We start from the raw sequence: 26,426 nt of genomic DNA, 5'->3' as shown, positions 1-26,426 counted from the left end.
GGGTCCGACCTGGGTAAAGAACGGGACAGTCTTAGGTACGGTCCTTATGATATAGCGGGTAGAAACCTGAAAGGTATATCGGAGAGGAGGCAGTGACCTGGGGTGGCCCTCCTCCTTGGAGACCTGCCGGCGCCGTGCCCTCCCCCGAAAGGTGTCGATCCCTTGACGCTTTGTGAAATCAGTGCCTGTGTGCGTAATGATCGAGAGGAAGAATTTTTGTGACGGCCTTTGGATCCGTATTGGGGATGCAGACGCATGGGTGTTTGCTCTCCTTGCCACGGACTCAGGAGGATGCAGTGCACGCCTGGACGTCCTTGTCGTATTGATCGAAGTGTTCTGGTGTTCACGGTGTGAAGACACGGTGTGCGGGTGCTTCTTTATGGAAGGGAACCCAGTTACCTTCTCCTCTCCTCTGTGTTAGGATCACCGTCCTGGTCAACATAGAGCATATGCGTGTGCAAAGTTCCCCACCGAGGAGACGACGCACGTTGGGTGCGACGGATCGCAAGTTCCTAGGTGAGTGGAAAATCACGGTCTCGTCATGATGCGTTGGGTAGGGAGATGAAGGCTGCGTCGGACAGCGAGAAGGACTGGGCGTACCCTCCCAATTTGAGGTTGTGCTCGTGCGGCGCCCTTCCCCGAAAGGTATAGCTCACTTGGCTTATGCGTGCTATGTGTCTGTTGATAGAGTGACGCTCAGTGAGAACCAGGAGTGTGATGGCCTTGGCATGTGATGGTGATGGAGCTGAAGGTGTCCTCGATCTTCGCGCAGTGACCTCCTCTAAGGTCCTCTGTAGCCACCCGGCCTCAGGCATTCTCGGAGTGATTCCTGTGATGCCTCAAGAACACCGTGGACGCCTGAGGTCAGAGGAGATGAAGCTCCTTTCTAACTGTAAAAGGGAACATGGGAAGAAGTTTGTTCTGTGTGGGTCCCCGTTATTCAATGTAAACAGTTAGCAGGTGAGGGGATACGTAGTGGAAGGAAGTCACCAGGCTACGAGCGTTTGCTCTCCATTGTCAACGTGTATGTAAAATCTTGGGCTGAGCGCTCATAATGAGTTGGGGAAAGACCGGAGAGCTACCTTCCGAAGGAGAAGGGCACTGGACAGGTCATCTGCTTCGCTGTTGTAGCATCCAGCGCCTTATCCAGTGGGGTGCTGATTACTGAGGGTCCATGTTTCTAATTGTCGTTTGGGTACAATAATGCTCACCAAGAGCAACCTCTGCAGTGACCTTTACACCGGATATACAGACGGAAACGCCTGTGTCCTTGAGCTACCTGTGCTGAATGAATACTTGAGGCCGAGAGGCAACCCGAGTGTGGTCTCGGACACCCACAGGATGATTTCACGGGTTTCATTCCATACCACGTGACCACCGTCAGGGGAGATGATGAACAGACTTGCCGGTAGAGGAGAAGACAAGAAGAGGCTTGATCTCCTGGGGTCTTCATCATCCAGGTAAATGTAGGGAAGCTGTGGGTGTTGTGAAGGGAAGGATCCAGATTGGAGAGCTGTGGATTAGCATTCTTAGTTTTATGGAAAACCTTGGGGTGTCATCGTAATGCCTAGGAGGGAGTGGGAAGGTGTTGGTACTTTGCCAGTTGTAACGGTTGTGTCTCTTGGTATATGGTGCTGCTCTACGAAACCATGAAGATTGGCGTCATCGGGACCACTGATTTTAGCGAGCGTGTTTTTCTCCCGAATCTGCACGTACTGAATGCAGATGATACCTGTGACCCACAGCGCTCCATTGCTAACGAGGTGAACACCTGTAGTGTACAGAAGGGAAAGATGCTTCTTTACGGAACAAGAGACGCACAGCAGTCTTGTTGTCTCTGAGTATTTGTCATCCTCCACGTAAACGTAGAACGTCGGAGGAGGGGAAACTCACTTCGGGAAGATTGCCATTAGGAGGGAAGCAGGCTGGCGTTCTGCAGGGAAATGGGAAAGTTTGGATGCAGTCATGATGATGGGCCGTGTTAGAAGTGAACGCTGTGTCTCGGAGTGCAAGGGAGTACAAAGTACGTTCTACGTCGTGCCATGCTGCGTGCAGTGCCCTACCCAGAAATGTGCCGATGACCTGGGCTGAGTTAACAGTGTCTCTCTGGGTTGAATAATGTTCAACAGGAGCAAGCTCTGTGGTGCCATTCAGATGGGGGTTGGGGGTTGGGGAGGTATCTGTCCTTAATGTGGCTTTTTTTTGAACCCCGAGGAGTATTGCTTAACACCTGTTTCAGATAACGGGTTTTCTCAAGGATTCCATGGTCCAGTCTTGAAAATGCGAATACCTACAAGTTCGAGAAGATGCTTTGAGGAGAAGAACTGAAGATCAGTCGTCTTCTCACTGGGACCTCATAGTACTCTTGGCAGATCCGACGTAGATGGAATAGGAGGTAAGGGGATCCCCACAGGAGGAGGCATACAAGTCAAAGAGCTGTGAGTCTGCCCCGTCCGGACTCAGGGAAAACTGTCGGGAACAGCCATCATGAAGTATTAGGGAGAGAGATAAACGTTAGATTTGTGAGGCTGTGAGCCTTCCAGGTGGGCCCATCCACCTTGAAACCATGCTGTGTGCAGTGCCCTACCTAGAGAGGTGCCACTTGCATACAGTAAGGGTAATTGGCACCTCTCTAGGGAAGGTAATGCTCAAGAAGAACAACGTTTGTGGTAGCCTTCAAAGTTGTGATGGGGGGGTGGGATGGAGACACACGTCTCCTTGAGCTGCTTGCCTTAAAGTAGGGTCATGGTAGCCACCTGTATCTCTGGCATGCCCAAAACAGTTTAGGTGGTTGATTCCATACAATGTCGTGATCGTCTACAGAATAGGGGAGAAAAGAATTTATTTCGTTAATACAAGAATAGACAACTCGGCACAAGCTTGTACTCTGTGGGTCCTACTAATCCTCCAAGTAAAGGTAGACCGAATGAGGCCAAGATGACGCAGGGAGGTTTGGAAGTTTCTATTTTCCTGGGTTATGGGGATATATTTTGTCGTCTCGCTGTGGTGGGAAGACCGAGAACGGTACAGTTTTGTAATCAAGGTGGACTTTGTAGCATCTCTCTTTTGAGACCTGGATTTTGAAGTGACCTACCCACCCAGAACAGTTCTCACCACCGCCCTGGTAAAGGAACACTCGAGAATTACACTGATGGTGACCTTCTGACCCATGATGGCTTTGGAAGTGCAAAGGTCTGCCAAAGGTGGAAGGTCCTTGAGACGACTGGGTGAACAGTTAGGGCCCTGGACCCTCCTCCTTGATCGCAAGGATTATCCTGATGATTTCAGTAGTACTTTTCTAACTGTGTATCCGTAAACGTTAAGAGTAAAGATCGATCCTTTCTTACAGAAGAGGAATAGGAATAATTTTGTTCTCTGTGGGTCCTCGTTATCCTACAGCCGAGGGGATTTCCACTGAAAAATCTTGGAAAGGTGGAGGGCGGTATGCTGGTAGTGTACATGGTTATGGAAAACTAAGGCTACGGTGCTCTCGATCGCCAGAATTAAGGAATGAAAGCTGCATTTGAGGGTAGGGGGGTGAACAGGCGGGTCCTGCACCTTGAAGCCAAGCTGTTCAGAATCCCGTGTCCAGATGGTACAAATTGCTTAGCCTTTATCTACCCCATGACTTTCAGGGTTGTAGAGAGGTTCCAAAGGAAAGGAACTGGTATCCTTTTAGACTAGTGATTTGGAATCGGACGCATGAGTTCTTTGGCTGCCTGCCTTGAACTTCTGAGGGCCCAGCAAGCCACCTCTCCGAGATTTTGGTGGTTTGTCCCTACGTGTGCGAACACGTACAGATTTGAAAAGAAGATACCGCCCTATAGAGGAAGAGGCCTAGAAGAAAGCTTGCTCTGAATATTCCTACCAGTCATCCCAATGAACCTAGAGAAGGTAAGGGATTCCATGCTGAGTAAAGGTGCAATTAGATGGCATCGTCTTGCCGTAGCCAAGCATGAAGTAAAAATCGTGGGTGCTGTCATCATGAGGCAGTGGGATGCAGATGGGAGGTACGTGCGTGAGCGTGAACGGTCCCCTGGCCAGCAGCATCTGGATCGCGCCCTAACGTGTGCAGTGCCCTACCTGGGAAGGTGCTAACTCCCTAAGATTAAGAGTGACTAGTGCCTGCCTGGGTAGAATAATGCTCACTAGAAAAACATTTGTGGTGCTCTCCGGAGCGGTGACCGAGAAGGAGGTATATTTGTCTTTGAGCTCCCTGCCGTGGACCCAGCAGGTCCCGGCAGGCATAGGGGCGTGAACTCTGCATCGTCAAGATGACGTCAGTGGTCGGTTCCCTGTGACGTCCGTAGAAACAAATAGGAAGACACTTACTAATAGAATATGGGACGACAGATCCCACCTCGTTCTCTCCGGGTTATCCTCAACACCATGGAAACCTGGAGAGCGGGAGCAGATCACCACAGGGGGACCAGTGCAGGCTGGAGGTCAGCGGGTGAGCGTCGTTCACGACTGATGAACAGTTCTGGGCACCGTCCTCATGGTGTGCCGAAGAGGGAGGACGGAGGTCTGTGTGGGAGCAGAGTGGGTCGTGTGGGGCCTCCACCTTGATCCTGTGTGGGCGTCGCCCTGCCCAGAAACGTGCTGGTCTCGGAGCCTGTGTGTGGTCTGTGCCTCTCCGTGTAGAGTGATGCTCTCGCGAGGGTCGGCGGCACCTCTGGAGCTGCCGTGTCTGGTGCTGCCTGCCTCGCTCGGGGGAGCGCCCCGCCCTGGCAGTGCCCGGGATCTGTCATGCTCGATGTGACGGGACCGGTCTGATAGATGAGGACGCGGGAGCAACTTTGTCGGTCTCCTCCTCTTCCCAGGTAAGCTCTGTGAGGGAAGGTTGGGGGACGGGGGTTCAGTGTTTTCCAGGGCAATGGGGCTTCCGTCGGTATAATCCTCACGATGTAGTGGAGACAGACACCTGAGGAAAACCGCGTTTCCGAGCTCATGGGTGCTGGCCAGACCCTCTCCTCTGAGCCGTGCTGAGTTCAGGGCCCTGCCCTGGAAGGTGCTAGTAGAGTAGAACAGGTACTATTAGCACCTGACTGGGTAGAGTCCCAATCAGTAAAAACGTCGGTGACGTCTGTCCGGTCGGTGACGGGGAAGGAGACGCTCGTGTGTCTGAGGTTGTGCACTTGAAACCAGCAGGCTGCTGACAGCCACCTGGGTGAGTTCTCAGACGTGCTTAAAATGATTTTTTTATTTGAGCGTAATCGACCACGGCCTTACATCGGTTTCGGGTCTAAAATGAGTCATTTGAGGAGTTTAAGGGACGTTCACCACTGGCGTGGCTCCCATCCTGTCTCCGCATACGTCTCTAGTACAGTATCTTCGAGACGATTTCGGTGTTCCATTGTTAACAAGGAACACCTAAGAAGCTCCGGAAAGCAGGAGACGGGAAGAAGGTGGTTCTCTGTGGGGACGTCCTCCTAAGCCTCCGGCCGAGCACCGTCAGGTGAGGGCATCCCCCTGCAGGCCCAGAAGCACGTTGGAGGGCAGCGTGTCGGAACGGAATAGGATGATGGGCAGGTCTCACGGGTTTGTGGGCAGAGAGGAGAAAGCGCCACGTAAGAACGCGAGGGGATCGGACTGGTGCCGAGGGTGGATCCGTCCTGTGTGCGGAGCCCTACCCGGAAAGGCGGTCAGCACGCGGACTACCTTGTGGCGACCGCCTGCCCGGGTGGACCGACCGGCACTGACACGCAGCGGCCTGCGCTACCACCTGTCGTGGGGCTCGCGGTGCAGCCGTGTACCTTGAACACGGGCGTGTCTGTCACCTACCCGGTTGTGACGTCATGCATCCCAAATACGATTTTGTGTTCCGTTCTTGATCTTGTGGCTACGTTCCTGTTACAGAAGGTGAAGATGCTTCATCGTACGAGAAGACCGCTGGGCACAGTCCTGTTTTCAGTGGGTCCTCTTAGTCATCCTGGTAAATGGAGAAACGGGGGTCTCCGCCCTGATGGAGGTGTGGAAGTTGGAAGGAAGTGGGTCCAAATTGGTTTTGTTCCGGAGAAATCTTGCCGACAGCTGGACGTGGTGGGGAGAGACGTGGAAGCTGCGTGTGAGAGTAGAAGGGGGAGTTGGGGCGGTTGTGTGTCTCGAGCAGTTCTGTGCGCAGTGACGTGTCCAGAGAGGTGCCAACTACATACGTAAAGTAAGAGTGATCGGTGCCTGCCCAGGCAGAGTGTCGCTCACTAGAGTGGCATCGTCGGTGTCATCAGAGACCGTGATTGCCGAGCGGCGGGGTGCGTTTGCCCTTGAGCAGACTGCCTTGAACGGAGGAGGGCCCTGGCCGACTCCTGGGTCTTCTCTAAGTTCTTGAGATTTTCTCAGGTTCTATTCCTGACAACGCGAACACATAACGTTGAAGAAGACGAGCATCGGAGAAGGATACTTGGAGAAAGAAGGGAATAACGGAGACGCCCTTTTCATCTCTTGCAGGTTCATGTCCGTAGCCGGCCAGCCCAGAGCCTGTGAGGGGGGATCCCCATGGACGCAGGTACGCAGGTTAGAAGACCGTCCGTCGTCGTGGTTTACAACGAGTATGAAACATGGGGCACGGCGGTCATGATGTGCCGGAGAGGGAGACGAAAGCTACGTGTGACGGTGCGGGGGACCGGGCGGGAACTACCGGAGGCGCGCTGGCCCCCGAATGTTGCCGGCCACGTAGTCGAAGCGTAGCGTGCCTTGTCGACGGAGCAGTGCTCGCCCGGGGCGACGTTCCCGCTGACCTGGCCGGTGAGGGGGATGGAGGTTTCGGTGATTTTAGGGCCGTGTGCTTTATGGGCGGCCGTGCTCCGGGAGGCCCCCTGCGTGCAAGGCGGCCCCCCGGTGATGTGTCGTGTGTGCCGAACGCTCGTGAACACCTGCAGGCCAGAGAAGGCGCGGGTGCCTTTTGCAACCAGAGCACAGAGAAGGGAGTGGCTGCTGTCGGGAGCATCATGACCATCCGTGTGAACGTCTGGCAGGAGGAGGATCCGCTCCGAAGGCGGTCTCTGAGCCGGAAGGTCGGCAGTCGTCGTCCTCTAAAGACGAGGGGAAGCGGACAGTATACTCCTCACGGCGAGGTGGGGGAGAGCCGAAAGCTCCATCTCAGAACGTGAAGGGGACGCCGCAGCTCGTCCGCTTTGCTCTGTGCCGAGTGCGGTGTCCAGTCGGGGGTGAGCCGGAGGCTCAGACTGCTGGAGACGACGACCCCCGTCTGGGCGAGTGACCCTGTGAAAGTAACACATCTGGGGTGTCCTTCGGGCCAGCGACAGGTTTAGGGATGCACGGGTCTTCGGCGCCTCGGACGCAGGAGGTCCCCGGCAGGCACGTTTGTGTGGCCTCCGGCATCCTCGCGACGGCTCCAGCGGGCCGTCCGAAAGAATGTGAATGCAAACAGACTTGGGAAGACGAAGATCCTGTGAGATGGAGAAGAGAAGGCGGGAGCGCTCCGTTCCTCGGTAGGGCCCGTGTCTCACCCGTATGAACGAGAAGAGCTCCGGGTCACACACGAGCGAGGCTAGCCGTGGGGAAGGCCCCGTGTTCGCGTTGCGTGTGATCAGGACGCGGTCTTGCGTTCGGTCAGCGCGATCCGGGGGCCGGGAGACGAAGGTACGCGGGAGCCAGCGAGCGAGATCAGGTCGGTCGCTGCCTGGAGCCCGTCCGCGAGCAGTGCCGCGTCCGGGAAGGTGCCGGTCGCATAGACCAGGCGTCGCGGTGCCTTTTGTGGCAGAGTATGGCCCATCCCTAGCCGCCTCGGCGGGGTCCTCGACTTGGTTGTTGGGGAGGGCGTGGGGGTGTCCGTGAGCGGCCCGAGTATATCCCCAGGTGGTACCGGGAATCGTCTGCTTCAGATCTTGGGTTTCCTCAAAGGGATCTCGCTGTCCCGTTTCTTACAGGGTGAATTCCTACGCGTGGAAGGAGCGAAGATCCTTCCTGGCAGAAGCAAACACGGGAAGTGTCTTGTGCTCTCTGGTGTTTAATGATTTTCCGGGTAAATATGGAGGCTTAACGGGATCCCTACCGAGGGAACGATCCATGATGGAAGGCAGCGGTTTGTCACTTTGTCTTACCAGACCGTCTAAGGGACGTTCCTCATTACGTGGTCTGTATCGATGTGAGAGCTCTCTCCATCTGAGAGTGCCGTGTGGGGATGGGCGGGGAGTCCCTTGAGCCATGCTGTGTGCGGGGCCCTACCCAGAAAGGTACTGATTATAGATGCTACACGTAACAGTGCCTGCCTGGGTAGTGTAATGTTCCACAAGGAGAATTTTCCACTTGCCTGTGTCTCTCGATGGGGCTGGAGGTTCCCATGTTCTTGAGGTGCCGGTTCTTGAATCCAGGAAGGTCCTGGCAGGCACTCGTGTATTATCTCAGGCAGGGACGGCGACAGAGACAAGATCATCTCAGTGGCTGATTCCTAATGAGCTGAACAGCTGAGTGTTAGAGAAGATGAAGACACTTACCTGTTTGTTTGTTTGTTCTTACAGTTTATTTATTTTGAGAGAGAGTGAGGACCCGCCAGTGGGGAGAATCAGAGAGAGTGGGGCGGGGCGGGGGGAGGGATTTCAAGCGGGCTCTGCACCTAAAGCAGAGAGAGCCTGACGTGTGGGGCTCATCCCCCAACTGAGAGATCATGACCTGATAACAAAACCAAGAGTCAGCTGCTTAACTGCCCAGGCCACTGAGGCGCCCCAAAGACACTTCTGCATAGAAGACGAGCACTGAGGAACACGTTCTTCTCTCTGTGTCTTCATAGACAACCAGAAAACGTAGACCAGGTATGTGTGAACCCCCCCAAATGGAGGGACGCGAGATGGCATGCACTGTATCTACAGTATCTTGGGTCCTAGAAAAATCTTGGGTGCAGCCGTCCTGTTGGGTTGGCGAGACCAGTGAAAGCCGGATTTGATAGTGAGAGGTGACCGGGGCCCGTTGTCCCTATGGAGGTGATCTTGTCTGCACTACCTGGCCATAAGGGTGTCAGTGACTTAGGTCTTTTGTAGTCAGTGGTTTCCTGGGTATAGGGCTGGTGCAGAGGAATGTTGGGCGTATCCTTCAGTGCGGTAATGTGGCTGGAGACACGTGTGTCCTAGAGCTGCCTGCTTTGAACACATGGGGGCCTCGCAGCCACCTGCAGGCATCCTCACATGATGTTAGCGTTCCCCCCCCTTCCCCGATAATCGGAATACTTAAAAATTCGGGAAGATGAGGATACTTCCTAATAGAGGAAGAGAATCGAGTAGCAGATTGAATCTCTGGGTCCTCATAATCATCCAGGTGAAGATGGAGAAGGTAAGGGATTTCTTAATGCACGTTGAGTGATGTTGGCGGATGGTAGGTTGCCATTGGGTAGGAGCGAAGGACGTTCCTCGTCACGGTCATTATAGGGTGGCAGGGGTGACATGAAAGCTGTATGTGAGAATGGAGGGGGCGCTGGGTTGGATCTGTCTTGAGTCACGATGTGTGTAGTGTCCTATCCAGGTAGGTGCCGATTCGATTTCCATCTGGGTCTTCGAAATCCTCCAGGAGAACATAGGGCGACAGGGATGCCATCAGACAGAAGTTTGCCTGTTTCGGTCACGAGTTGGACTTTTCTGGAATTGTGGAGACACCTTTGGTAGAGACGTGGTGGCAGAGTGGTTTTGATGAAAAAGGTGCATTTGTTCGTGCCATTGGTGCCCGGCAGATCATTCAGTAGGAGGGTACTGTTCGTGCAGTTTTACCCAAGTTGGACCCCAGGACCTCCAACCACCATACTTTCCCAGTATGGATCCTCTCACTTCTTCTACATTCACCTTGATGATGATGAAGAACCGGTGAGAAAAGAGTGTGTTCCTGTGTTTCTTCTTCTATAAGGAAGGGTCCTCCTCTTCTCGAAGCTGGAGGCGATTGCAGTGTGAAAGTGTGCAAGTGTCCGCGACGAAAGCTCTGTTGGCGTGTGGAAGGGGTCTGGACGGCATCTGTTTGGAGCCATGAGTGTGTGCAGTGCCTTGCCCAGAAAGGTGCCGATCACACAGACGGTGTGTGATCAGTGCTTCTCTAGGTATAGTAATGCTCACGTTAAGCAGCGTTTGTGTTGTTTTTTAACTCACCAATTGGCACGGAGTCGCATCTGCCCTTGTGCTGACTGCCTTGAACATGGCGGTGCCCTGGCCGATATCTGGGTCTGATGTCAGGTATTGTCAAGAGGATTTCGGTGTTGCATTCCTAACAGCGTGAACACCTCCAGAGAAGAGAAAGGAGAGACCCTTGCTAAATGTACAGGATAACACAGATAAAGGTGGTATTCTCGGAGCCCTCAGATCATTCAGGTCAAGGTAGAGAAAGAGAGTATGGCACCACTGAGGTAGGTATGAAGTTGGTCGTGAGTGGGTCGTCGTTTTCTAGGATCATGGTAAGATCTTGGATCTTGGAGAGAGTTGAAACAACACGTGAGAGTCCACGGAGGACCGGGCAGGCCCTCCCTTGACTCCTTCTCTGTGCGGCGTCCTGCACGAAAACGTTGATCACTTGGAGTACGCGGTAGAAGCACCTGTGTAGGCAGCGCGATGCTCGAAAAGAGCCAGGTGTTTTTGATTGCAAGTTTGTTTATTCTGGGGGGGGGGAGGGGGGGTCCCAAGCAGGCCCAGAGCCGTCCGCACAGAGCCTGACCCCGGGTCAACCCCACAAAATGGTGAGATCATGACCTGAGCCCAAATCAAGAGCCAGGTGCTTAAGTGACTGAGCCACCCAGGTGCCCCAAGACCAAGGTTTTTTGGACGGGGGTTGGAATAGCGAGGAGACAGAAACTCACGCCTCTAGTTGTGGGCCTAAAACTAGACAATACTGTCATCATCTAGCTGGGTCTGGTCATAATTCTCCTAAGAGAATTCTAGTCCTCTATTCCTAACAGTGTGAGTACTTTTGTAACAGATGAAGAGAGCACAGGAACAAACTTGTTCTGCGGGCCCCATAATCCTAAGGTAAACTTTGAGCTTCTGAGACCGTCGTCACTGAGGGAAAAATGAAATATGGGGGTCGTGTGTCAGCACTTTCTGGGTTCATGGAAAACTCTTGGGGGCACTCATGATGTGGTGGATAAAGAGATGAAAGTTACATTGGAGAGGGTAAAAGGGAGCGGGCATGCCCTCCACACTGAAGCCATGCTGGGTTTCGTGCCCTGCCCAGAAAGGTGCCATCACTTGGATTAAGGGTCACTGGTGCCCATCTGGGTAGCATAACACTCAACAAGAAAAATGTTCACGGGGGCCTTCAGAACAGCGAGGGGGATGGAGACACACGTGTTCTTGAGCTGCCTGCCTTGAGCTCGGGGCGGTACGAGGAGCCACATGTGTCTCTGGCAGCCTTAAAGTGGTTTCCGTGGTCCATGCCTTAGAGTGTTGTGAACACCCGGAGATCAGGAAAAAATAGGCATATGCTTCCTGTTCAAAGTACAGATCACGGAAACAAGCCTGTTCTCTGTGAGTCCTCGTAATCATCCAAGTAAAGGTAGAACACGTGAGGAGATCACTGAGGGAGGTTTGCACTTGAAGGGAAGCGGGTTGGCATTTTCTTGGGTTTTGGGAAATGTTTGTCCAAGCCTCGTGGTGTGATGGGTTGAGAGAGAGAAGTACGTTTCGAGTACGAGGGTGATGGGCAGATCCTCTTCTGCTCGAGCCACGCTCTGTCAAGGGCCCTACCCGCCCAGAGCCATCCTTGTCGACTCGGGTCGTGCGTTCCTAGCAGCTGCCTTGGCAACGTAACCGCTGAACGACATTGGCGGTGGCCTTCCGATGTACGATGGGCGTGGAAATGCGAGGTTTTTGAGCTGCCTTCCTTGCATCCGGGTGGGCCCTGGAAGCTCTCTCTCTCCGCAGGCATTTGCGGAATGATGTCAGCGGTATATTTCTCACAGTGTGAACACGTAAAGGTTAGAGGAGATAAAGAGCTCGTTTTTAGAAGTGGATTGACACACAGATCCCAAGTTGTTCATTCTGTATCCTTCTCATTATCCCGGTGAATGTTGCAGAGGTGTGGAGATCCCCACTGAGCAGAGGTTTGAGAGTTGGAAGGCAACGTGTTGGCACCATCTAGGTTTATGAAAAAAACTTGGGTACTCTGAGCATGATGTGGGGAGAAGGATTCAAGCCCCTTGACTGCGTGAGGGCGACCGGGGCAGGTCCTGTATGACGCCGCCACATGTGCAGTGCCCTGTCCACACACGTGCTGATCACTTAGACTACGTGTAACCGGTGCCTTTGTGCACAGGGTGGGTAAGTCGTGATCGGAACATCTGTGGCGCCCTGCAGACCAGTGACGAGGTATAGCTACAAGTATTCTTAGGTGCCCTACGGGATGTCAGGAGGGCTCCAGCGGCCCCTGAATCGCCTGCATCTTCAAGATGATTTCAGTGTCCCATTGCTAACCACGTACAACCTGTAAGTTAGAGAAGATGAGGACACTTGCCATCAGAGGAAGAGAACACGGGAACAATGGCGTTACCGCTGGGTGCTCCTACAATCATCCAGGTAAACACAGAGATGTGGGAGTCCTTTCTGAGGGAAGGGCGCAAGTTGAGGTGCGGTGTGTGGCATTGCCTGGGGTCATGGGAAGATCCGGGGTGCGGTCATCCTCGTCTGTGGGAAGCCAGGCGACCAGGCTGCGTCGATAGTGGGAGATGGATTCCGGCCGTGTGCTGCTGTCTGCCATGCGCAGTGTCCAGCCTGGGCACCTGCCAATCGCTTCGGGTATGTGTAATGGGTGCCTCTGTGGGTAGAGTGAGGCTCAGCAAGAACGTTTCTATTTCTGGTGGCCTTTGGACCACTGATGGGGTGGAGTTGCGGGTGTCTTTGAGCTCTTTTCTGGAACTCAGCTGGGTGTCAGTCACCTTCAAGACGTCCGTGCTTTAAGTATGGCCACTGGGCCAACGAGGCTTATCCCGACTGATAAGACTGGGTTTTTTTAGTAGATCTTGCTCACCCACCAATAAAGAGTAAAGCAAACAATTGCGGTTTTAGCTAAGGTGAAGAATCAGATGCTTTTTTATCAAGAAAGGTTATCTGGGACCGTCCAATGAGAATCTCTACATAAAAATTCCCCAAAGCATATTACCTTCTTGATAGGTCTGTTCCCTCGATGGCAGTAATCGTTCCCTGGGTGTTTGTGTATGTTCACGTGCGTCCGGTTGTACACCTTACATACGTGCAGGCCTTTTTGTAGCAATTCTACCTCCATAAATGTGTTAAAAGGAAACCAAAGTGTATCCGCTCCCAATGACGCAGTCCTTCAGTGAGTGAGGTGTGTTGAGTACGGCCACTATTCCTGCTTTGTTTATTAGCAGGACAGAGAACACGTGAAGTCATCACCTTTGAACAGGATGGTCTCCCTGGCAACTGTTGCGCTCGCAGGAACCTGGGCCTACCACATAGGCCATATTTTTGTTAGTAAATACGTCCTGTGGGTATTTGTGGATCTTTAAAAATTGAGTCCAGTGAGGAAATAATTTTAGTAATTTATTAATACCACAGAAGAAACCTCCTCTAAAGCACACCTGACACCGGTTCCATGAACTTGGTGGGCAGCTGCATCGTTCACGTGGCAAGAAATCTCTCGATGCCCGTGCTGAACTGCACTTCAAGGGTATATGCTTTGTTTCTGTTTCATATATGTTTGGCATATATTCTTATTTCAGGTGTATTTATTTATTTTGTGGGGGAGGGGCAGAGAGAGACTCCCCAGCAGGCTCTGCACTTTTTACACAGACCTTGGTGTGGGGCTCGAGCCCACAACCGTGAGATGGTGACCTGAGCTGATAGGAAGAGTTGACGCTTAACCGACTGAGCCCCCCAGGTGCCCCTTCTTTTTGTTGCTGTGTTCATTTTTTAAATATTAGGTATATTCGTGCCAAGATAGATATATATTAATTTTCACTCAATTCAAGCCCTGAAGTCTAAGGAAACGCTTTAGAGAGGGCATTTAGTGACTGTGAATGACAAAAACTTTTGATTTTTACCGAGGCGCGATTTCAAATTACACAGCAGGGCTATAGCCATGCATCTGTTGCTTTGAACTCAGCTTCTCTTGTTCCATGAGGACACCCTTTGAATGTTTGCATTTTACGTTGATTTTACCGTTCGGTTGTTGCTGTTTCCAGAACTCCTTATGTCCTTTGTTTCGGCCACTCTTGCGGACTTTCACTAGGTTGGGCCTGCACGTGTTGCTGACTTCAAAGCTGTAGAAGCAGCAGCATTGCGTGTGTACCACGTACAGTAAGGGCTGTTTCCGGTCGATGCACTTGGCTTTCGTGGTCGCCCGAACCACAAGTCCTAGAGAACTGCGGCGAATGGTGGGCAGGGAGGGGGTCAAGGAGATTAGTCATCACTTAAATGTAGCTGCTGCTTTTTAATGTTTTAAAAATTACTTTGAGAGAACATGAGTGGGGGAGGGGCAGGGAGAGACAAGAGACGGAGAATCCCAAGCAGGCACAGGGGCTCGAACTCCCAAAATGCGAGGTCGTGACCTGAGCCGAAAGCAAAAGTCCGATGCTTAAGACCGAGCCACCCAGGCACCCCTTAAATGTAATTTCTTTGCTTGTGCGAAATTTGCTTTTGCGTGGAAACGAATGGTATAATACTACAGTCACTGATGTGTCTGTCACTACGTTCCAAAAACACTTAGCATGTATTTTCTCACTCATTTTTAACACCAGTCTTATAATTAATAACCATTTTATATGCTGAACTATGGTGAGGATGAATTTGATTTATGAATAAAAGCTAAGCACTGAGATTGGCATGTAGGTTAGTATTAAGTCAGATAATTTATTGTCCAGTTGGTTTCCATACAGCACCCAGTGCTCCTCTCCACAGGTGCCCTCCTCAATGCCCATCACCCACTTTCCCCTCTCCCCCACCCCTCATCAGCCCTCTGTTCTTAGCATTTAAGAGTCTCTTATGGTTTGCCTCCCTCCCTCTCTGTAACTTCCCCCCCTCCCCCCCGCCCATGGTCTCCTGTTAAGTTTCTCAGGATCCACATATGGGTGAAAACATACGGTATCCGTCTTTCTCTGCCTGACTTACTTCACTTAGCATAATACCCTCCAGTTCCATCCACATTGTTGCAAGTGGCCAGATTTCATTCTTACTAATGTTTAATAATTATGGCTTTATTAACATTAAACTTTAAAATCATTTTCATTCAGGTAGGAAGCACTGATGCAAACATAATGAGGAGACTTGCTCGTGTTATTTCTCCTAAGAAAGTAAGGATTGAATACTCATCAGGTTCTTTGTATTAATTTTTAATGATAAATTCTGTTTTCATTCACAGTGACTAATAAATGTAGGGGAGATATATATACGTATATGTGTGTGTGTGTGTGTGTGTGTGTGTGTGTGTGTGTGTGTGTATGTATATTTAGACAGTTTATTTATGTTGAGACAGAGCAAGCTGCGGAGGGTCAGAGGGAGAGAGAGAGTCCCAAGCAGGCTTCGCACTGTCATTGCAGAGCCGTGCAGGGTTTCGATTCACGAAACCATGAGATCATGACCTGAGCTGAAGTCAAGAGTCAGAGGCTTAACCAACTGAGCCACCCAGGTGCCCCATGTTATTTGTGTGTGTGTGTGTGCGTGTGCGTGTGTGTGTGTGTGTGTGAGAATATCTCTAGCCATTTTCATTCTGGTGTACCTTAATATTCAAATTCATTTTTTCCTATTAAACATACACTGTGATGTTTAATTTTGTGTCATCTTAGCTAGCTAGGCAGGTGATACCCAGTGTTGGGTGCAACACAAGTAAAGATGTTGCTGGGAAGGTATTTTGTCCGTTGAGATTAACATTTAATCAGTGGACTTTAAATATAACACATTACCTTCTGTAACGTGGATGAGTCTCATCCAATCAGTTGGAGGCCTGGTCCCCCAAAGAAAAGAGAAGATAATTCTGCATTTAGACAGCATTTATTTTTTTAAAATTTTTAATGTTTATTTACTTTTGAGAGAGAGAGAGAGAGACCATGTGAGTGGGTAAGGGGCAGAGAGAGAGGGAGGCAGAGAATCTGAAGCAGGCTCCAGGCTCTGAGCTGTCAGCATATAACCCCAGGTGGGGCTTGAACTCTGAAACCGTGAGATCATGACCTGAGCTGAAGTTGGAGCTTAACCGACTGAGCCACCCAGGCGCCCCCAGACAGCCTTTAGATCTCAAGATGGAACATCAGTTTTACCCTGGGATGCCACCCTGCCTGTCTGCCATGCATATTTTCAGCTCTTGCCAACCCCAACAATCATGTGAGCCAATTCCTTAAAGTAAATAATCTCGTTCTTGCTTTCACTCTTGCTCTTTCACGTGTGTGTTTGTGTGCGTGTGTGTGCGTGCGTGTACATGTGATTAGTTCTATTTCTCAGGAGAACCCTGAATAGTACATATCCTTGTCTTTTTAATAGATACTCGGGGCACCTGAGTGGCTCAGTTGGTTGAGCGTCTATTGATTTTGGCTCTGGTCATCATCCAAGGGTTCTGGGATTGAGCCCCACGTCAGGCCCTGTGCTAAGCTTGGAGCCTGCTTGGGATTTTCTCTCTCTTTCTCCCTCTGCCCCTCTCCCCTGTTCATGCTCTGTCTCTTGCTCTCTCGACTTTCAAATAAAATTGAAAGAAAATGCTCATGTGTGTTTCTGTGAGTATGTGTGACGTGGCTGTATTTTTTAACAAATGGGATCATACAGTGAGCTTTGTGTAATGTGGTCAAACTGCGAAAATGAACAGATTGGTGACTTTCTCCATCAAATATGTTTTCTGGTTTAAGTTTTAAAATGTAGTTATTTAAGGTACGACTTCAGGGTTAGTGATGTAAACCAAGGATGCGATTTTCTTTTTACATGTTTTCCCATATCTTATAACGCAGAGTTCTCTTCTAGAAAGTCTCTGGGAGTGATTTGTGCAGTAACTTTATGTGTTCGCCTCTGTAACTTTGACATTACCGTGTAGGATCTTGTATGTGAAATGATCCTCCTTACTCTTCTTGTTTTAAGAATTTGGGGGGAAATCTGATTCATTTATATATACGCAATGAAAAATAGCATCGCCTTGTCAAATTTCTCTGAATTTCACTTTTAGCCTTCTGACTTTGCTTTTGCAATGATGGAAGTTAGGCGAGTGAACATCTTTCCATAGTAGAACTTGCTCATCTCCTGGTGTGGGTGTATGCCGTACAGATTTTGTTTCTTTCAAGAAAAGGCCTGTTATGGTTTTCATAGATCTGTAGAATGGGTGTTAGAAGTTTATTCCTAGTGCCTTTATTTCTTTTTCTTTTATGTCAATTACATTCTCATCCCCATCATCTGTGCTGATTGATTGTTGGGGGTAGACAGGTAACATGCGTAGTTTTGCAACTCAGCCCACCTGTCAATTCTTATGTTTTAGCCCACTTTTGTTAGACTGTTGCACTTAAAGATTTTAGGAAGTAAATTAAACTTTCCAAATATATTGACCTGTTCTGAACTGCTTTACAATGGAATAAATAGGTGGATGCTTCCTTCATTGTCTACTTACTTTAGAGAGAGAGCAAGCAGGGGAAAGGGGCAAAAGGAGAGAGAGAGAGAGAGAGAGAGAGAGAGAGAGAGAGAGAGAGAGAGAGAGAGAGAATCTTAAGCAGGCTCTGTGCTGAGCCCAGAGCCTGTCATAGGTCTCAATCCCACGATCCTGGGATCATGACCTGAGCTGAAATGAAGATTAGGATGCTCAACCCACTGGGCCATCCAGGCGCCCCTCCATTGTTAACAAGTTTTTTAATTTTTTAGTGTTTTTATTTATTTTTGAGAGAGACAGAGACAGAGCGTGAGTGGGGGAGGGGCATAGAGAGAGGGAGAACCAGAATCCAAAGCAGGCTGCAGGCTCTGAGCTGTTAGCACAGAGCTCGATGCAGGGTTCAAACTTGTAAACTGAGATCCTGACCTGAACCGAAGTCCGACGTTCAGCTGACTGAGCCACCCAGGTACCTCTTCGTTGTTAATTTTAAAATTACGTCTCCCTGACTCCTGCTCAGGCTTTCCTTTATACAGATTCCTTTTTCTTTCAAGAACTTGGTAGTAACATCTGGAGTTTTGAAGCACTAGGCTTCCTATGTCATCCACGGTGTCATCCTGAATCACTGCCATCTGGAGACTTTTTGGTATGAAAAACAGGGCAGGGCACTTTATTATATAGGTGACTTTTATCTCGTCAGAAATTCCTGAAATACGTCCTTCTTGGTAGTCAGTAGTTTGCAAATAGAGAATCCTTGTGTTCTAATTAAATGGGTTTCTAATCTTGTGATGATAAAATTGCTTTTGCTTTCAAGTTCCAAAAGTATTTTTACATGTTGTCTCATGACAAATCAGGGCTGCAGAATATTATAAGTGTATTCACTTTTGGTTTGTTGTGAGTGTCTAACCACAGAAATGTTTTCAGGTACCTTGTCTCCCAAGTACATAATAATTCACCACATGATGCTTATTACTTTTACTACTTGTTAATTTTACTAGTTTATTACTACTCTACTAATACAACCATAGCTAGTGCTCCTAGTATGACTAAGTTTACAAGTAAAGCTAAGATGAAGTTCAATTTAAACAGGAAAGCTACCTGTTTAAGATGCATCTGTGTGTGTGTGTGTGTGTGTGTGTGTCTGTGTGTGTGTGTGTATTCTGTGTTTACAAAAATGGGATCATGCCAGTCACCTACTCTGTGGATATTTCCACTGTTAAATAAGATTTATTAACGTTTGTTTTTTTTTTTAATAGATTAATACCTTTTTTATTTTTTATTTTTTTTCCAACTTTTTTTTTATTTATTTATTTTTGGGACAGAGAGAGACAGAGCATGAACGGGGGAGGGGCAGAGAGAGAGGGAGACACAGAATCGGAAACAGGCTCCAGGCTCCGAGCCATCGGCCCAGAGCCTGACGCGGGGCTCGAACTCCCGGAACGCGAGATCGTGACCTGGCTGAAGTCGGACGCTTAACTGACTGCGCCACCCAGGCGCCCCAACGTTTGTTTTAAATTCATACACTGTAACTCATGCACAATGTGATATGAAGTCAATGAAGTCAGTATTTTATTTGATTATTTTCCCTTTCGAATAGGAATTAACCAGACACTATTTTAGTTATCTATTTTCTTCCAGTTAGCTCTCCCATAGTATTTTAATAAGGACAGCTTTTACCTACCTAGACACTGAATTTTAACATCTTGTATATGTATTTTTTATCTCCTTACAACTTTCTGAACTACTTCATCATTCTTCAAGTTTTCATTGGACTCTCTGTGTTGATTAATATATGTTATCTTTGGGGTTTTTGGTATTGATTTTCTACATTGATTTTTTTTTTTAAGAAACCCAATGTTGTCTCAGCCTAACTAGAAAAAAATTAGTAAAATAGAATATTGAAAACATAATAACACCTGTAGACAAACCCTCTCTTTTGAGGATTTTCTTCAGGCAATTTTTTAGAACTTGAACTTATTCACGTAATTGTTCATGCTAAAATATACATATGTATGCTCACATGAATATATGGATGGACAATACATTTTGTGGGGGGGGGGCACGTTAAGAACATCTGAAAGTCACTGCTGAAGTTCAAAACATGCAATTCTCTCTTGATTTTTTTATCCCATTCGCTGAAATTTATTGTTATAAAAGTAAACTTATAATTTTTACCTTATATCAATTTATGATAACGCATTTTAACTAGTTAAGAATAATAGTTTAACATTTGTTGGCTCTCTTATTTCTTTTGAGGTTAACGCTCACCATTCTTAAGTGTACTTGGTATTGTATCAGAAATCCCTATCAAGTTACAAAATGCTACCATATTGCTCCAAATTTCCTCATGCCCTTTCCAAATCCAGCCCCAGAGAGTCAGTATTTTAGTTTTTGTCTACCACATATTAATTGTCCATGGTCTAGAAGTTCAGGTAAATGGGATAATCTAGTGCCCTCTTTTGTGCGTGGCTTCTTTCTTTCCTGAATAAACTGCTTTTGAGATTTATCCATTTGATGTCTGTATCAATATTTCACTACTTTGTATTGGTGAGCTGTATTCCACTTTATGAATATATCACACTTCTTTTTACCCATTCTCCTACAGATGGACAATTCTAGTTTGGGGCTATTATAAGTAAAGCTTCTATTAACATTCATGTACAAGTCTGTAGACTTATATTTTCATTTCTCTTGAGTAAACATTTAAATTTAGGGTTTTTTAAATGTTTACTTTTGAGAGACACAGGAAGGGCGTGAGCAGGGGAGGGGCAGAGAGAGAGGGAGACACAGACTCCAAAGCAGGCTCCAGGCTCGGGGCTATCAGTACAGAGCCCGACGCGGGGCTCGAACCCACGAACCGTGAGATCATGACCTGAGCCGAAGTCGGACGCTCAACCGACTGAGTCACCCAGGCGCCCCCCTTGAGTAAATATCCAAGTGTACAAATGCTGGTTTATAGGGAGAGGGATATTTTTAATTTTCAGAAAAATTGACAGGCCTTTGTCCAAAGTGTTAAAAATGTCTACCCTGCCCCCGACGACGGATGACAATACTGTGACTGGTCAGCATTTTCACAGACCGTTGCAATTGCCGGTCTTTTTATACCTGAGCCATTCGAGTGGCATGTAGTGTTCTGTAGGGGGTTGGATTTGCATTTTTGCTGATGCCCAATGGTGCTAACCTATCAACCTTTCCCTGTGTATTGTTGGCTAATGTATGCCTTTATGTTCAAGAAATCAATATTAAGTGGAGGTTCTGATAGCTTTTGGTAATAGCGTATAATTATGTATACGTAACCAAGATAGAGAACCGATGCTCTTGTCCTAAAAACTTTCCTCGTGTTACCCTGTATGCGGTGCAGCCAGCTACACGCTTTCTCACACCGCAGGTCTGCCTTTTCAGAACATTCATATAAGTGAAATGCGTGCGGTTTCCTTCATTCACTTAGCATAAGGAACTTGAGATCCATTTCTGTTACTGCGTGTACGAATCGTTGATTCTTTCGTGTTGCCGTATTGCGTCCCATGGTGTGATGTACCGTAAATGATTTATTCATTTACCAGGTTTTGGACGTTTGCTCTGCTTCCGTTTGGGGACTGTTAGGAATAATTGCGCTGTGAGCATTTATGTACACATGTTTGCACGGACATCCATTCTTACTTATCTCGAGTAAACACTTAATAGTAGAATTACTGGGTCATTTTAGCGCACATATATGCATAAAGCCTTGCCAGTGTTTTTCCAGAGGGGCTAAACAATTTGCCTTCACACCAGCCATGAGTGAGAGTTTTACTTTCCCCACACACTCAACAATTGGTAGTTTCAGTCTTTTACTATTTTTATTTTTTTATTTGTAGTTTTAATTTTTTAATGTTATTGTGTGAGCCGGGGAGGAACAGAGAGAGAGGGAGACACAGAATCCAAAGCAGGCTCCAGGCTCTGAGCTGTGATCACAGAGCCCGACATGGGGCTCGAAGTCACAAACTGCGAGATCATGACCTGAGCCAAAGTCAGACGCTTAACCGACTGAGCCACCCAGGCGCCCCTAGTTTTTATATTATTGAAGTATTACGGACATACAATGTGAATATCAGTTTTGGGTGTACAACATTGATTTCAGACAATTCTATACATTATGCAGGGCTCAATCCCACCACCCTGGGATCATGACCGGAGCCAAAATCAAGAGCTGGACACCCACGTGACTAAGCCACCTAGACGCCTCACTTTCAAATATATCACTTTTGTATATTTTATATGCCCAAAAATATGGATACTGTTTTTTTAGTTTTATTTTTAGAAATAATTGACTTGCATCACTGTGTACAGTGTTTTATACAGTAGTATTTAAATCAAAGAGGGAGAAGACCTATGTATTTACATTATCACTTCTAATTTTATGAGTGGATTTGATTTTTTAAATGTGGATTTGAATTAACATTTTCAGTCCTTTTATTTCAGGTTAAAGCTTCCTTTAGTATTTTTTCTCTATGACGTGCCTTCACTAGCAATAAGTTCAGTTTTTGTGTTATCTGGGAATGTCTTTATTTTGCATTTTTTTTTTTGAAAGATAGTTTTCCTGGATATAAAATTTTCCCTAAACAGTTACTTCTTCTTTCAGTGCTTTGAATATGTCAGCCAGTGCTTTCTGGTTTCCATTGTTTCTGATGAGAAGGCAGCCACTCTTGTTGGTGGGTTTCTTTTACCCATGACGTGTTCTTTTTCTCTTGTTGTGTCAATGCTTTTGTTTTAGTAATTATAGTTCATTATTTTTACTATGAGGACTGGATAAGAGTCTCTTGGTATATTACTTAGAGTTCATTTCAGGGCTTTTTTTTGGTGTTTAAACTTACATTTTTCATCAAATTTGGAAAAAAAAATTTTAGCTGTTAATTCTTTGAATAATTTTTGTGCTCTTTTTTCTCATATTCCCAGGACACCTAAGTTGATAATCTTAACGGTGTCCAACATTGCTCTGACGCTCTGTTAGTTTACTTCATTTATTTTTGTTTGTTTTACATGTTGGATACTCTTCATCCATCTTTATTCATGTTAACTGTTGTTTTTTGTTGTTGTTGCCAGTTCAAGCCTACTATTAATTCCCTGTAGTGAAATGTACACTTCAGTTATTATCATTTTTTAAATGTTTATTTAATTTTGAGAGAGGGAGAGAGTGCTAGCGGGGGAGAGGCAAACAGAGGTGGGTCAGAGGATCCAAAGCAGGCTCAGTGCGGACAGAAGGGAGCCCAGCCCGATGCAGGGCCCGAACCCAGGAACTGGGAGATCGTGACTTGAACCGAAGTTGGACGCTTAACCGACCGAGCCACCCGGGTGCCCCTCGCTTCGGTTCTTTTATTTTTCGATTCTTTCTATTTAGCCCTTCTTAACAATTTCTATCATTTGTCTCCTTTTATTTTCTTACTACCAAAAGGGCTAATATTTTCAATAGCACCTTTAGTGTCCCCCACGCTCCATTTTTTGTTTCAAAAAGTCCATTCCTACGGTAAGAGGTTTGTCTCTCCCTTTTCTTACAGACTGCCTCTCGGGCACAGTGTCTGAGCCACTGATCTGGGTACTGGGCAGGGTGTTAAACTCTGGTTTTCTCAGCCCACCTCTCCTGATTTCTAACATCTTCCTAATGAACAAGCTAGGGCATGGGCAGTCCGGGCCCCAGTATTCTCACGCAGCTGTCCCTAGAGCGGAACGTACATCAGATGAGTGAGGAATGGTTGTAGGAGTCCTCTGATCTCTGACTAGGCTCACGAAGACTGACCTCTTCAGCTCGGGCTGGGAGAGGGTGAGGAGTGCAAGCCACCTGCCCTTTTGTTTAAAAACCTTATTACTCGATGGAGATCTGAGAGGAAAGAGAGCCTGTCGTCTTAGTCACTGTCAGTGGGATCTGAGGCTTCATCAGTCCGAGATGGGGACGAGAGAGGAAGCGCATCGTGGCTCAAGGGACCTCGACTCTTGCCAATCTTCCTACGTTCTCGTCAAGTTAGCTTGGACAAGGATGTCGCGCCGAAGACCATTTCCGAGACAAGTTTTGTAATGTTATTTATTTCTTTATTTACTTGGTAAGGTTATTTGAAAGTTTGTTTATTTTTGAGAGAGTCAGAACATAAGCACGGGAGGTGCAGAGGGAGAGGAGGACGGCATCCAATGCTGGCTCTGAGCTGGCAGCAGAGAGCCCGATGCAGGGCTCGAACTCACTAACTGCGAGATTAGAACCTGAGCCGAAGCCAGACGCTCAACCGACTGAGCCACCCAGGCGCCCCTATTTTTCAAAGAGTTTGTGCCCGTGATGCTCCTTTCTCTGGCTACTGACTTTGCAGAGCTCCTCATGCTGCCATCCCAGAATTGAAGCTTTTGCAGTGCTCTCTGTTTTCCGGGGTTCTGTTTATTTACCTTACCTATTATTCCTGGAGTTGAACGTTAGCCTAACTTTCTCCACTTCTCTAGGTGTTTATAGGGAGTGTTAAAATACCTGTTTGATGGCGTCGTGATATTTAGGAATGTCATACCCCAATTTGTCTTGTGATATTTTTTGTCCTATCACAGAGGTCAAACCGCGGTGTCTCCTTTAATACTGTGTCTGAGATGTGGCACATCGATAAACATGTTGGCGTCCACAGCTGTGCTTGTAGTCAAAACGCGTGGACCATGGTCGGGTTCTTACCGTGTGAAAGAAAATGTACAGCTGTATGTGAACCTATTTAGTTATGTATTAGAGTGAAACCTAACGTCTAGTTCCTGCTCTGAGCATTTGGGTTCCAAGTAAGAGCCCAGCATGTTTTCAGTTACTACGCGTTCTTAGAATTTCAGCCACTGCCTTATTCATCCCGTGAATGTATCTGTGTGCTGTTTTTTTATGGTGAGTGTTTGTTCTTTCAGCTGCCTCATCTTGTCTTTGCGTGACCTCTGAGGTGGCGAGACCCGTGGTAAGTGTTTCGTATCGCTGCTGGGAATACAGAACCGGAAAACAGGTAAATACACAGCGTTTGGCCTTCTGTAGGCAACGTGCGATTGTGGTCTGCTGCCGTTGCTGTTACTGTTAATAGGTATTCATTCCTGTCTCAGTGAGAGGTGACCTTGAAACCGGTTTGATTGAATACCATGGGGTAATGTCACCAACGGATGCCTTATCCAAGTATTTTTTTCCACAGGTTTGAATAGATCTTCTCATTCAAATGGTTTTTTTTTTTTAAAGGAAGTATCATTATTTTTACAAAAATAGAGACACAGAAAGTGATGATTTCCGTTACCATTATCCTTTGATTGCACCCCAGCCTCACTCACAAGTATTCATTATGAGCAGTGTCCACATCTTCATATTTGTTCAAACGAACCTATACCCTTCATTCACCATGCGTTTCATATATTGTACTCTTACGTAGACATACAGCTAATTGGTTTTCATTTTTGTTCGCTTGAGAGAGACAAAATTACGGTATATTTATAGTCTTCAGTAAATCGTTTCTCTGCTCAAAAACATTACTTGTGTACATTCTTCCAGGTCCAGTTCTGTGTCTATAATGTAAACCAGTTTTTATTATATGATCAAAAATAAAATTTTCCTGACAGAGTTTTTCTTATAAATCTGGTCCTTTGATCCATCTTTTTAAATTCTTTTTGCTATTATGACAAAGTGACTTTATCACTTGGTGGTGGTATAGAAATTTGTACAGTTTATTTCCGTTTTGAGGTCAGCTTGGTTAATCTCCCCAACTTCTGTATTTGCTCTTAATCTAATTTTTTTTTTCAACGTTTATTTATTTTTTTTGGGACAGAGAGAGACAGAGCATGAACGGGGGAGGGGCAGAGAGAGAGGGAGACACAGAATCGGAAACAGGCTCCAGGCTCTGAGCCATCAGCCCAGAGCCTGACGCGGGGCTCGAACTCTTGGACCGCGAGATCGTGACCTGGCTGAAGTCGGACGCTTAACCGACTGCGCCACCCAGGGGCCCCAAGTATTTGCTCTTAATCTAGAACAACACTGTGCCAACACCAAGAGAGTTGAAGTGACTTTTTTTCCTCCCCCGTTTATCCTTGACCTAAAATTGTAAAATGTGTTCCGGAAAACGTACATTTTTGGCAGTATCCAATCTTGCCATACATGAATATGGGTGTTAAGGTTTTTGCTGTAAAGCTTTAATTTACATAATGTGGGCCCTGAAGTATTTCTTGATAATTTTATTGCTTGCTAATTTACTCTGACTTTCTTTGGTCTGTGTGTTTTTTTTGCCATGGCGTGTTGTAATTATCATGGCAGTATATGGGAAGTATTGAGTTTATGTTTATTGTGAATACACTTCTAGACATATATGTTGTATATAGAAGTGTGCATATGTTGGCATAGATTAATAGATACACATAAGTTTTTTATGTAATCTTTTTCCCTTCAAACTACAGAAACCTGATTAGAGCATACATGTCGTGCAGATCAGTAGTTGAATTGTGGGTGTTGATGTAAGCATATAGAATGTTTACCCTCAGAGTACTTCTGTGCTGGTAGGTGGGGCATTTGGCTTCTAATCAGGAGAGCGACGTGGTCTCAATTCATTTTGTCAAGAATGGAAGTAATATTGTGGGAATACGGTTCCTCGTTTCTCTGTGAGTTTCTCAAAGTATTTCTGTGTGTATGGATATTTTTTAATTCTCATGAGAGATCTGAGGTGTGGAATTAAAAGCGTCCACAGCTCGGGGAGCCTGGATGAGTCCGTCGGTTAAGCGTCTGACTTCTGGCTCAGGTCGTTATCTCCTGGTTTGTGAGTTCGAGCCCTGCATGGAGTTCTGTGATGACAGTGTGGAGCCTGCTTTGGATTCTTTGCCCCTCTCTCTGCGCCTCCCCCTCTGTGTTTTCTCTCTCTCTCTCTCTCTCTCTCTCTCTCAAATATAAGCAAACAAAACGAAGCGTCCACAGCTCCGCTAACTTGTAA

General features: G+C 47.4%; 1 long non-coding RNA gene across 1 annotated transcript; it reads left to right on the top strand.

Moving 5' to 3' along the window:
* The first annotated feature begins 358 nt into the window (after positions 1–358).
* On the top strand, positions 359–24,623 carry LOC128311465 (uncharacterized). The gene is made up of 6 exons (XR_008289883.1): positions 359–516; positions 689–863; positions 1,341–1,460; positions 2,240–2,395; positions 6,448–6,505; positions 24,382–24,623. It is a non-coding gene; the product is annotated as an uncharacterized LOC128311465 (long non-coding RNA).
* Positions 24,624–26,426: the final 1,803 nt, after the last annotated feature.

This window comes from Acinonyx jubatus, chromosome X (genome assembly GCF_027475565.1).
Source record: "Acinonyx jubatus isolate Ajub_Pintada_27869175 chromosome X, VMU_Ajub_asm_v1.0, whole genome shotgun sequence".
In the NCBI taxonomy this organism is placed as follows: domain Eukaryota; kingdom Metazoa; phylum Chordata; class Mammalia; order Carnivora; family Felidae; genus Acinonyx; species Acinonyx jubatus.
This window is presented reverse-complemented; position numbering and strand designations above follow the sequence as displayed.